Source organism: Marmota flaviventris, chromosome 11, assembly GCF_047511675.1.
Source record: "Marmota flaviventris isolate mMarFla1 chromosome 11, mMarFla1.hap1, whole genome shotgun sequence".
Lineage (NCBI taxonomy): Eukaryota > Metazoa > Chordata > Mammalia > Rodentia > Sciuridae > Marmota > Marmota flaviventris.
The window spans coordinates 107,845,010-107,859,455 of record NC_092508.1 but is presented as its reverse complement, the minus strand read 5'-3'; the positions used below and the strand labels follow the sequence as shown (position 1 = coordinate 107,859,455).

At 34.4% G+C, this 14,446-nt stretch overlaps 1 protein-coding gene across 1 annotated transcript in view; it reads left to right on the top strand.

Annotated features, from left to right (window-relative positions):
* Window positions 1-14,446, top strand: part of Dpp10 (dipeptidyl peptidase like 10) — a 623,123-nt gene that overhangs the window by 216,295 nt on the left and 392,382 nt on the right. The window lies entirely within an intron of this gene.

The following is a 14,446-nucleotide window of genomic DNA, read 5'->3' as shown; positions in this document are numbered from 1 at the left end:
ACCATGCATGGTACCAGGCTACTCACATTTAATTGACTATAGACAGCTCCTGCCAGCATTGATCAAATAGCAACCTACAAAAAGATTTCACTATTACATAGAAGAAAATTAAACTGCATCAAGATATTATATTTCTACAAATTTTAATCACATATTAATTAAAATTAAATTCTAGATTCATGAAAAATAGACCCTCTTTAGGTAATTTGACTAAAAAGGGCAGATTTTGAAGAACAAATAAACCACTCTGTAAAGACAGGTGTGTACTTGCAGGTTGATTGAAATTTAAATTTGTTCAGAGTTCTTCACAATGAGGTTTGAATAACATTTTCATCTGAATTCTTGTAGCATTATTAGTTCAGGGTGGGAAAGAATTCTGCACAATGAGTTCTGAATAACATTTTCATCTGAATTCTTGCAGCATTACTATTCCAGGTTGGAATCTTTGTTTCCTTTATAGTGACTCTGGGTGACTGCTAGAAGATTTCTTTGGAATAAGACTAAGCCCTTTTTGATCTAGTCAATGGAGAATAAGCACATGGATTACTAGTTCTTGCCTACTAAATGTATTGAGAAGGCTTTCCCTCATTTTTTTTTTCCGTACATTATGAAACCAAGAACTTTAAGTGTTACAGGCGGAGAGCCCTCCCATCCCATACACATCTAATTGGATTGCAGAAGGCCATCTGAGGAATAGGTGTTTTTCTGTAGGCTGGCCAGAAGGTTACCAAGAGGGCTGGCCTGAAATTTCCATCTTACAAGGGTACTACATCCTACAATCACTACTGAGTAGTGATTGGCCAGCTATTTAGCTACTCTTCTAAGCAGTCTGAACATAAAGCATATAGAAAGCAGATGCAAAGAGAAACTCTAGAGAAAACAAAACAAACAAAACAGTAAAAGGAGTCCATATGTTAGTTAAATCTATGCACTTGGTGACATGAATATCAACAAGGAGCAAACAGTGGCGGAACTCCCTCAGTGTTCCACCACACTAGAGTTCCTGATCCCTGCATAGTGTTGGTTGTATAAACTAGATTTCTTCCTTTTTCTTTTTTATTTGCTGAATATTCTCCAATAAGAAAATGCTATCTTTGTGATCAGAATACTATATTCAAATAACACAAATGTACCTATTTTTTAAAAAATCAATGGCTTGATTTAACCATATTTTTCTTCATTTATCATCAGGACACCAAGTTTGGCATCTGTTGTGTTATGAGTGAAAAATGCTGACAGGATTAGCAGGAATACAGTTTTCTGGATTTCAGATGGAGAAGACTTAAAAGCAAGGCATAGGTTTCCATCCTGAGTTTCAGCTTTGGCCAGATGTGAATGGTAGGGTGTTTGAACACCACTTTTAATTATTGACTGCCTGTGTTTTAATCACTTGGCTTTGTTTGAGGAATTCTGTGTCTCTCAATTCTTTCCTTTACCCTTAGGTTTTGCTATAAATGATTTCTTTGCCTAGGCATTAGATATTTGCTTCTGATCCAGTGGTCCAAGATGTTAGAATTCCATGTTTTATTATACAAAAGAGGCTTGAGCTTTTTCCTTTCATTAAAACAGACCTGATTTATGTCAGATTTATCTAGGTATTATCTAAATGGCTTATAAAAATATATAATCATCATACCCCAAATTGAACTATATGGGATTGGATTTTAGAATCTTAATTGAATCTTGTTTTAGTGAGTTTTTTTTTTCCCTGCTTTGACTAAAAGATCTGACCAGAAAAATTTTTAAAGAGGAAAAGTTTATTTGAGGGATTATGGTTTCAGAGGTCTTAGTCCATAGAAGGCTGGCTCCATTCCTCAGGGCTCAAGGTGAGGCTGAATATCATGGCAGAAGAGTGTGGTGGAGGAAAACCTTGATCTTCATGGTGATCAAGAAGCAGAGAGACTCTACTCTTCAGATACAAATATATACCCAAAGCCACGCCCTAATTTCCACCTCCTTCATCCACACCCTACCACTTTAGGTTACCACTAATTAATCCTTACAAAGGGATTAAATCACTGACTTGGGTTAAGACTTTTACAACCCAATAATTTCTCCTCTCAACCATCTTGCATTGTTTCACAAAGGAGCTTTGGGGGAACACCTCACATCCAAACTATAACAAATCCTAATCAAACTTTAGAAATAATTTGGTTTAACCTTATTATAGTAGACATGACCAAAATGCACCCTTAGACAAATAAAGTAAGATTATACAAAAAAGATTATACAAAAAGTCTAGACACTGTGTTTCCATTCCTATCTAGATTCAAGTTCTGCCAGACCATAGATGAGTCATGTTCCCACTCATCTTTTAAACTAATATTCAATATAGTTCCTGACACATACTAGGTGACTGATTGGTGCCATTCAAATGAATACTGAACATGTGCTGTAACACATTTCAAAAATTTATATTTGTCTTCAGAGAATTTTCCATTTCCACAGTATACATTGTTATGGAAGATTTTGATACCGACACATATTCAACATCAAGTAACATCCAATTATATATTTATGTATATATGTAAATATATAGAGATGAATATATATATATATATATATATATATACATATATATATGTGCATATATATACATATATATGTGCATATATATATATATATATACATATATATATATGTGCATATATATGTATGTGTATATATATATATATATATATATATATATATATATATATATTTGCCTAATGCTCTGCAAGGATCTGTCTAAAGAAAATGCTATAAAATTAGCTTTGCCTTTCTAAACATGTAATATCCAAAACAAAATTAAGAGAAAAAGGAAATCTAAAGGAAAAATATTAAGCACTTCAACACTTTGGCAAGGCATTTATAAGAGGTTAAACATCAGGACCAAACTGTCCCAACTCAAGTCTAAGAAGGTAACTCTGTCTCCAGCAAGTGACTCCGAAAGAAAGCATTGTTATTGACCCAGAATATTTAGATTTCTACTAATAAGTTGTGTTTGTTAAGATGGGAACAACTTTCTCTGAGTGTGACTACACTCTGGCCCTTCCTGTGTCATCCCAAGGCTTCTCATTACCTCAGATCTTGGCACTCCTGGTTTCTTTTCCTCTCCTTCCTCTCTCTGAGATCTGTGATTCTGTGGGAGTTCTACCCTTAATGGTGTGTTTCCTTGAAAGAGAGGTATAGCATTCTCCTGAAATGTCTGCTCTTGACTTTGGGCCATTCTCATTACTCACTTTCTTCCTTCCTCCCACCTCCTCTTCTCTCCTCTTCTTTCTTTCCTTCCTTCCTTCTTCTTTTCTTGTTTCCTTCCTTCCTCATCTCACCTCCCCCTTCTCCTCTCCTCCACCTTCTCCCCATCCCTCCTTTCTCTCCCTCTTTCCCTTCCCTCCTTCCACCCATCCACCCATCCATTTACCATATTCTGCCTTAGCACCCATTCATCTGACTGTGCTTTGGGCAATTTCATTTATCATTATTTGGTTTTGGTGACTGTCAGTGTAATCAATTCAAATCTCAGCTCTCCTGAAAAATTTCTGGCCTCATCAAAGCGCAGCCATTTACACCAGCAGCTCCTTTTGTGTGTATATTTGGCTGCTGTGACAATGTACACTAATTCCCGATCTATAGTAATTTCTAAAGGGTTAATCCCCAAATTCTCTCCTTGAGCAGAGAATCTCTGGTAAAGCAAAATGGAACTAACAAGGTCTGTATCAATTAAAAGACCCATTAAGGGCTGAATGCCAAAAGTTGAATAGATGAAAGCTTGCCAAGTGCACAGGTCCAGAAATTTAATTGCACCTTTCTTTAGCAAGAGTTCTATTGACTGCAGTTCTCAATATCTGACCTTCCTTAATTTTCTGCTAATGCATAAAATAAGGGTCCCTGCTTGTCTTTGTACTTACCATTGCATGACATATATTCATGCCTACCATAAGTGAGGTTTGCAAATATATTTGTGAAAGTAGTATTCTTGCTATCAGTGGATAATAAATCAGATATTACAAGATGTTATGTAAATATATGAACATTCATCTTTATTTTAATGGTCAACATATTTGAGATGTATATAGTGAGTTTTTAATATCACATTTTAATTCTAGTATTGCTCTATTTTTTTTTTTTTTGGTATAGCTTCAAGAATAACTATTAGACAAACCTGAAAGCAAAATTGTAAATGTGAAGTCATTTGTGTTTATCTTCTGAGCATTCCAAGCTATTTACTTGCAAGGTATCCTTCCAAAATTGAAATTATATTTTGCTGCTTTCAACTGGATTGCAGTACAGAATATGTTGCCACAAAATGCCCTCCCCAAAGGCTGTCAACAAGGCAGGTTTCTTAGCCCAGTCACAGAGGTAACAAGGTAGATTCAAGGCTGATAAAATAGAAAAGCCATTCCAACCTTGGTTTCCTGGTGGGCCATTGAACATGCTTAGGGATTTTAGAGACAGTTTAATCAGGGTATTTTTTCCCTACATTCTGATTATTTGCTGATACAGTTTTCATGTCAATTTCAAATAGAAAAAGAATACACCTGTGAACCCATAGTTTCCTCCAGGGTGCTATCACAAAATATCTTACAGAAGTCAACTTCAAGGAAGGAAAGATTTCTTTTGACTCACAGTCTGGAAGTTTCAGTTCATAGCTACTTGGTCTCATTTACTGTGGGTTTGTGGGGAGGCCCAGTATCAAGGCAGGGAGGGGGCGGTCACACAAAGTTGCCTACCTCAAAACAACCAGGAAGCAGAGAAAGAGAGAAAGAAGAAAGGGACTAAGGACAAGATATTCCCTATATGGACACAGCCTGAGTAACCTGCTTTTTCCCACTAGGATCCCCCTCCTACAATTTCTACCGCCTCCCAATGGTGCCACCAGCTGGGGACCAATAGTTCAACACATCAGCCTTTGTGGGACATTTCAGTTCCAAACTATATCTCTGGGGTTCTCTGGAAAACAGAACCAATAGGAGAATGAGTGAGTGAATGAATATACCATGTGAGAGAGACAGGTTTCAAAATTGGCTAAAGGACTATTGGAATGGACAGACTTAAAGTTTACGGAACAGCTAGGTGTAGGCAGAAAGTGTAACAAGAATAGTTGCTATAGTCTTGAGTTAGCAGACCAGAGGCAGAATTCCTTTTCCTTCAGGGAACTTCAGTCTTTGCTCTTTAGGCCTTTGAATGATTGATTGAGGCCCATACATAATATGAAAGGCAACTTGTTTTACACCCAAGTCCATGTATTTAAATCTTAATCCCATCTAAAAACTACTTTCCAGCAACAAATAAATGAGCATCTGATCAAAGAACTGAACACCATAACTTCAAATTGATCCATAAAACTTATAATCGCAAGTTAAATTTCAGATGACTGTAAGACATCCAAATGGAAATGCCGAATGGCAAGTTAAATATACACATCTAAATATATATAGAGAAATTCAGCGAGGAAACATAAATCAATTTATAGGCACACAAGTTTTTGAAGACTTGGCACTGGTTGAGATGGAACCCAATTAAAGAATATAGATCCAAGAGGGAACAATTGCCTATCTTAAAGCTCCTGGGAGTCAAATAACAATTTGGAGAATAGAATATTGATTATAGTAATGTAGAGGTAGTTGCCCTTGAATTTACATGAAGGAGTAAATGTATAAACTTGATTAAAGTGGAGCTAGAAAAGAATGTGAATAGTGAGGGAGGAATTAGAAACAGCTCTTTCAAGGGATTTTTGTGTAAGAAGGAACACTGGAAAGGCACATTAACTGTGGCTGAAGACAGATGTGGGATCAACTCTGTTTTTTAATGAACTGCATTTTAGTATGCAGTATGTGAACAGGAATGGTCTAGTAAATAGAGCAATATTTACGCAAGAAAGAGACAGCAATTGCTAGAGGTCTGTCCTTGAGGAGGCTTAAAGCTTGGGATTTAGGTCACATAAAGATGTATTTTCATAGAGAAGCATGATAGTTTATACATAGTAACAGGGAAAACAGCACAGAGAAACTGTTACATGCATAACACAGTGTACTGGCAGGATGAGATAGCACTTCTTGATTGCTTCTCTTTTCTCTGTGAAGCAATGACATCAAATGAAAGTAAAGAAAAGGAAGGTGGTATTGGGTATTGCAGGAGATAGGAAATACATGAATTGATTGTCTAAAAAAGTGGCACACTTGTACAATTTAGAAACCGCTGTGCTGTTCTGTCATCTTCCAGAAAATTGCTGTGATATATACACAAATCTCCAATGACTGTGACTATAAGTAGTGTCCTCTGCTAGTGAAGCAGTTCCCACAAAAACATGTTGAGACTAAGTGCCAGAAAAAAATGTAGTCAGAGAGCCTTGTATGAATTTGTTGAATGACTGAATATAACCAGATAATATTTTTACCAAAGGAAAATAATTATCCTTTTTAATTTAAGACATGTGGCAAAGGTTGCATGTATGGTTTACTCTTTGAGGTATGCCCATATTAGTAGTGGTATTAACAGATAAAGCCCACCATTAGCTTCATGATTTCCTGCTTTGCCCAACTTAGCAATGTCCAGTGTGTTAAAATAAGCTTTTCCACATTAATTTAAAAATAGGCCATCCCTTCTTCTTCTTCTTTAAAACTTAAATGAATCAATTTTACCCTAAAAAAAATGTACATGCTTCTTGAATTCTATAGAAAAGGAAGGATTAGAATACATTCTTATAATATATAAAACCATTAAAATGTTCCCTGGTGATATTCAAAATGAGAAATAGGGCACTATACATTTAAATAGTATATTAATAATGAGGAAATCAGTTGAGTCTTCTCCCCTTCGGGTTTTGGAATTTTCCTCTTGCAATATCTGTGTCCACAGATGACATATATTAGTGTCCACTGAGGGATAAAGAATGTCTTTTTAAAGTATTTTTGACCCACTTTAATCCACTTTATGTAAAACGTCAAATGCAAATTATTAGAGGTAAAGGTGAGGCTTTGGTGTTTTAAAAAATTATGTTGGTTCAGTACTTGCCAAACACAAATCCTCCCTGATAATTCTGGATTCTCACCATGGAGCTCCTGAAAAGCTGCACTTTTTGTGGTCAAACTATTACTTTGCAAGTCGCTATTCAAATGTTTCACACTCACATTGCCATACAGATATCTAGATAGGGGATGAGTTGGTATAGCTGTCTTATACTCAAGGTCTGGCCAGAGCTTTCCATTTTTCCCCTTAATATTGCTCTCGACACTGAGTCATGTAAAGAAGTAGGATTGTAGGAAGGAAGGAGGCATGACTGGGGAAAAAAATAAATCCATTTATATAGATACCAAAGAATACAGTTAAAAGGGAAATGAGACCAAGGAAAGAACGGATCATGGATGACTACTTATTAAGGAATTGTTATGTTCTAAAAAATGCCATATGAACTTACCAATGAGATTAGGAGCTCATTTATCACAGAGAGATCTGAAAAAGGTCTGCTCACAGTCAGGACTGGTTTGAGAAGTACCATGAGCCAAATGTAATGTTTTGATGATGTTAAACCTCTTCACATTTTGACCTCAATTGGTATAATTTGGGGACAGCATCTGTTTTACAGGCCATCTCTCAACACACTGATGGTATCCATAAAGCACCAGCTCTTCAGAGAATTTAAGTGAAATTTCTTTTGTGAATTTTTTTATACAATTCATATGTAAAATCTCTGACACTTTCATAGAATTCAGAAATGTGTGGCCTATTGGTGGGAATATACCACTCGAGTCTATTTCTCAGGAAAAACTGAGATGTATCTCGGGAGAGAACTGTACTTTAAAACAGCAAGTTCTTTTAGAGTGAAGGAACTGTTCTAAGTCTAGATAGTTTAGGAACTAGGGTTCAAAAGCTATGTTGCTGGATGTCTGTCAAAGGGTTTAGTAATAACCCAATCAATAAATGGACAGAGGAACTAAACAAAACCTTCTCAAAAGAAGAAATACAAGTGATCCACAAATACATGAAAAAAATGTTCAATACCTCCAGCAATTAGAGAAATGCAAATTAAAGCTACACTGAGATTTCATTTCACTCCAGTCAGAATGGCAACTATCAAGAATACAGGTAACAATAAATGTTGGTGAGGATGGGAAAAGTGTGCACTCATATATTCTTGGTCAGATGGCAAATGTATGCACCCACTCTGGAAAGCGATATGGAGATTCCTCAATAAACCCAGGATTGGAATCACCATTTGACTCAGTTATCCTAATCCTTGCATATATCCAAAGGGTTAAAATCAGATTAGTACAGCTTTTGGCTACATCAATATTTATAGAAGTTCAATTCACAATAGCTAAGCTATGGAGCCAACTTCAGTGTCCTTCAACAGATGAATGGATAAAGAAATTTTGGTATAAGAATAAAAATGGAAAATGACTTAGCCATAAAGAAGAATGACTTAATGACATTGACAGTAAATGGTTGGATCTAGAGACTTATGCTAAGTGAAATAAGACAATCCCACAAAACCAAAGGTCAAATGTTTTCTCTGATATGTGGAAGCTAACCCATAATAAAGATGGGCTGAGGGAGAAGTTCAGTAGATTAGACAAAAGGGAATGAAGGGAAGAGAGGCAGAAAGAAACAGGAAGAGAGTAGAATTAATCTATCATAATTTTCCTATGTACATATATAAAAATACCTAAGTGAATCCCACCATCATGCATGTGCACAAAATGGGGTTCTAATTAGAATGAGATATATTCCATGCTTGTATAATTTTATCAAATTGTATTCTACTGTCATGTATAACTAAAAAAAAACCACAAAAACAAACAAACAAAAAAAAACTAGGATTCTCTACTCTTTGACACAAGACATTGGGTTACTCCAAAAATGCAGTGCAGCTCTATTTCTTGTTTATCAAAGATAATGGAATTCACACCTTCTGAAAGCAGTTTGGTGATGGTGGAGATCTCCCCTGAGATAGAAACCTAATCTGTGGATGAACAGAAAAGGAACACTGGCTTCTTTCCAGGTATGGGGGGCAGTGGTTTCAGAGAAGCACTAGCAAACAGTTCTGTGGCAGCAGGAACTCTACGGGAAGACATCTGTAGGGGGACCAGAGTAGATACTGCAGGGTATATCAAATGTCTAAGAAATGACTCACAGAACATCAAGATTTCATGATAGCAGGTGAAAATAAAAACCAGGTGTACCTAATTGATTTTCTTAGTAGTATGATCTAATTTGTAACCATTCTGTCTGGACTCATCTGAAATTGGAAGTTAAAGCAATCACAGGGCTGCTGCTGCCTCTATTTCATAGGAAACAGTTAACATTTATAATCTGTAACGCAGTAGCTCTATTTAAAGTTTTTACTTCTTTTTTTGTCTTCTTAATTGCATTTAATTCACCAATTTATTAAAATCCTTACCATGTTCTTACTATTAAGAACATTCTATCCATATAAATTCTTAGAATGTCAAATCTGAAAATAATCTTTAACATCAGTTTATTTATATTAATTTGCATCATTAGACGTAAGCAAAAAGTGAGGTGTATGGGAGTGAATTCCATGAAGAACTAAATGTGCATTCATTTTTTTCCCACAGCTATTAAAATATAAGGTTGTCAAATTCATGAAATGTTTTATATTTAAAATTTTTTCTTCTATCTTCAGCAAATTTAAAGTCACCTCCTGACAAGGTTCTCTATAGGTGAGGTCTTATAAATAGGACCTTCAACTCACTAGATTGTATTCCTGAAGCAGATGCACACTGATTTCTCTGTTCCTAGCCACTATGGGAAATTCTTCTGCAAACTCAAACAGTTTTGAAAAGGAAACTTGTTGATGAAAACCTTTTAAATGAATTCTGTTACTTTAAGGTAAAATCAGTTCTCCCAGTGACCATTAACAATGAGAGGAAGAAGGGAATGTCATAAATTGTTATTTGAGTATTTATAGCACAGGCAACATAGGGCTCTGGAGTTTGAACTAGTTTTTTTTTTTTCCTGCTCAATGAATATTTCAGTATTAGTTATTAATTTCAATCAGGGGTATTTAAGAAAGCGTTTCCATCTGGGGATTTCCTTAGCTTGTTACTTTAGGTAAGAAGTCTGTGACTATGCCAGTCTCATGTCTCTCTGTGACAAGAAAATGTGTTATTCTGTTGTGATAGGTAACATTATTCACTCGAGGTAAGCAAATGTTGGAAGATGAAATGGCAGAAGACAAAGTTCCATTCATGGGTCTTAATAGCCCATGACTTTCAGTCTACTCTTGCCAATAATGCAATAACTTGATTTATCCTAGCAAATAGTTCACTTTTCTAACCTGCTTTTTAAAAAAGAAATTATTTTTAATCCTAAATATGCTTGGATTGATAATGCAGAAAATAAATTGCAGCTAATAGTGTTAATTTAGATATCATGGATTAATTTTGTTGAGAAAGATGAAATAAAATTCTATAATTTCTTCTGTCTATGAGTTCTTAGAGTTGGGAACACTTGCTCAGTTTCATTTACATATAGAGTAAATTTTTAATAATTTACAGTTAAAAGAGATAATGAAATCCCTTCAAATCCTATTTCCTTGTGTTGTATAGCCAGTCTTGAAAAAATATTCTCACTACATTTATACTTCTTACTGTCAAATTTAAATATACTAATCCACAAGTGTAAACCTTGAAATTGTCTTGCAGCTACAATAAATAATAAAGATAATTTTAATAAAATAATCCAACTAACTCCATGTAAATATTAGCATTTTACCATGTATTCAATATAAGAATTATTAATGTTATATTATACATTATTTAAAATGCTGATTGTTGACTGGGTATGTTACTCACTGAGCTCTTGCATACATGAGGCCCTGAGTTTGATCCTCAGCATTGCAAAATAAATAGTAAATAAACACAAAAAACAGGTTTTATACTGTATACTTATAAAGCATTCCTTTTCATATTACCTACCTTTGAAGTGCTCCAAAGCTAAAGGTGTCAAAAGTTGAGCTCTACAGTAGGATTTCTTTTAGGGACAGAAAGCTATAGTTTTTTTAGAAGCATCAAAAGATCTTTTAGATACTAATTATTCTAATAACAGCCATGTTTTGTGTGTAGACCACATGGAATCACATCTTTTAAATGGCTGTTTCTTTGTATTGATAGCTCTCCCTGCCTATGTAATGTTTCCACAGTGGAAGAATAGTTGGAAAATGGGGAAAAGAATGACTTTGGGACAGTGACAGGGAGAACTGATGAAAACGATGTGATGTACTAAGACTAGTTAAGCAAATTTTATTTTCCACATTGTGCATTGTAAGTTGTTTAAGGAGCATTTACTGAGAGAGATAATATTGCACGTACAGTGAAGCAACAGCATCTATGGTACATTCATTCCCACCTCCAGCTCTGCAGTTTTACTTTCTGTGGTTTCAGTTTCCCTCAGTCAACTGTGGTCAGAAAATATTAAATGGAAAAGTGCAGAAACAAACAATTCATAAGTATGAAGCTGTGTACCATTCATAGTAGTGTGATGAAATTGTGCTTTGTCCTGTTGAAGTTGTGAATCATCCCCCTGTGAAGTGTGTCTTCACTATATATACTACTCACCTCTTAGCCACTTAGTAGCCACCTCTGTTATTAGGCTAACTTTTGAGGTATTGTACTTGTGCAAGTAAATCTTATTTAGCTTACTAATGACCCCAAAGTGCAAGAGCTATGTTGGTAATTGTATTACAATATATTGTTATGATTTTTCTACTGGACTATTAATAATTGTAGGAGATATCATTGTATCTAAGTCATAAATTAGACCTAGTCAAAGACGTGTGTATCTATAGGAAAAAGCATAGCATACATATGGGTTCAGGTATTCAACAATGAAGATACTGTATTTCTGTCTGATACTAATTGAAATACAGTATTTGAGAAGAAGGATTATTTTATTACAACTATTTTCATCAGCAAAAAATATATCGATATAGGACCTACTTTATTTTCTCAGTTTTGTTGTTCTTATTTTATATGAGTTTATCTTAAGGAACAGCTGATTTTTAAAAGAATCTATAATTTATACTTCTTAGTTAACAGACTTCTCAGGTACCAAAAAAAAAAAAAAAAGATAAAATACCTTCAGGACCTAATGATTCAGAATCTATCCAAAGTCTTTGTTGGAATCTGTAGAACCATCATTTTTGGAATCTGTACAACTTTTTCCCAGTCTGGCCGTAGGATAGCTAATCAAATTAGAGGAAGTAGTCTTTACAAAGATATCTAGAATAACTAGCATCCAGTATTGTTAAAAACAATTTTAAACATAATCATTTTTTACTACTTGTTAGTATTATAAACACAACAGTATTAAGTATATTTAAGTTTTATGTGGTAGTGTGAAAATTGGTTTTGGGTTTTTTTGTTTGTTTTTCCTGTGGATCTGAGTTCACTCTATATCTGAACATACTTAGTAAGGTAAACTTTATCATGAAATATCTCATTAGATTAGAATTGTGTAATCTAATATTTTTTAAACATTTTATTTTACTGTTTTGTAAAATGTTTTTCTCCTTTAGTGATACTGCACTAAACAGTAAAATGTTTTACAAAACAGTAAAACGTTTTCCTCCTTTAGTGCAGTATCAAGATAAATTCTGAACAAATAGGAGGAAAAAAATAAAAAGAAAAATTGTTGACATGGCTCCTAAAAGTTTATTTCATCAAATTACCATTTTCTAATCATTTTTTACTGCTGTTGCCTTAGTCTTAATCTATTTTGTCCAGTAGGATGTGTTTTTTTTAAGTACAAATAGATAAGAACAAATATGAATTAAAATTAAGAGCAATCACACAGAGATGTATTTAAATATATACATAAGTTTGGGTGATGAAAGTGTATTCAAATAATAGGATATGGATAACTGATACATATAAAATTTAATATCTGGATCTTGGATTTACTTGTACCTGACATAAGATTAAAAACATATTATTTATTTCTAAAGTCAATTGAAGCAAGTTAAAAGTCTGATTAATAGGTTTTTATCAATTGTCTGTAGAAAAAGATTGTGCTGAGTCTGCCAAATGAGCTGTTTTTATGGGTGATCTACCTTGTTCAACTGAATAGACGAGTAAATTATGCACATGTTTAACCCACTGAAGACCAGAAGAGAAGTAGGATAGTTGGAAATCAATAGAAGATGAAGATGGGGACTTGGAAATGTACAGCATGCATTCTGGGGAAGCAACCCCATGACTAGGTTCAAAGGAAAATAAAAGGCAGAAATGGAAGAAAGGCTCAAGAAGAACTAATCAGACAGGAAGTGCTGACCCCTGTGGAATTAATTCCATTGTCTAATTGACTAGTTTCAGAGGAGGAGTAATGGACTTGCCAAATAGAATAAAGATGACATGTAGAGTTAGTTGGATGGATACATGTTGGACAATTTCAGAAACTGCTCTAGGTACTAAAAATCATTCTGAATTTGAATTCAAAAGCTTAAAAAACTGAAGAGCCAACATGGTGTCCATCATAACAGAACATCTTTTTATCCCTTCTAACATCTCTGTGGAAACTACCAATGCTTTGAAAATTATTTATTCATGCCTCTTCAAATATGGTATTCAAAAATAAAAGATCTTCTTTCTTGCATCAATGCTGGTTTGTTCATGAAATATTGGAAAGAGATGGATCCTGATGAATAAGAAGGAAAATTCTTTATCACCAAAGTCTGGGTGTAGACCAAGCCTTTTTCTTCAGGACTTGGACTAGCCAAGTCTTGAATCTGGGAGGAACCCACATCTTCTCATCCACTCAGAGTTCTAAGAGAAGCTGAGGTGATTAAAATTAACAGTTTTAGGGGGCAGTGATAATACTGATTTGAAATATATGAATTAGGAATACCCACATTGTAGAATTTATATGAAAAGAACACTATTGTGTATTCTCTGTGAAAGTATACTTTTTATATTGTATACAGAAAGAATAAAAGAAATTCATAAAAACAGAAATAATAAGCTTAACTATGGTTATTTTTTTGCAAAGGACATTTCTTTCTTTTGAAAAAATTATACATTTAAGGTGGTTTTTTCTTAAGCTCTTCATATTACATTTGAAACATAGTAAATAAAAAGGAAAAATTTTACATATTCATGTTTTCCTTGGGATGTGTGATATTTCAATTGTATTTTACTTTAAGAAATTAATTAAGGCTTATGGGGATAGAAGAGGATATTCAACAAAATTAGCATAAAATGTTTGTGGAAAAGAAATGAAAAGGCAAGATAGGATCATAAAATAGAGTAGTAAAGAGGGTTAAGAATGCATAGCATGGTGCCCAAAGATGTGTTTCCATCGTGTTTGGCATGTGAGAAAAACTCAAAAGAAGAGGGATTGATTTTGTGTACCTGTTAATGAAAATCAAAAGACAGTCCCAGAAACAATGCCATAGTGATCTCAGGTCTTTAAAATCTCATGAATACTTTGCAATTAGAATATTCAT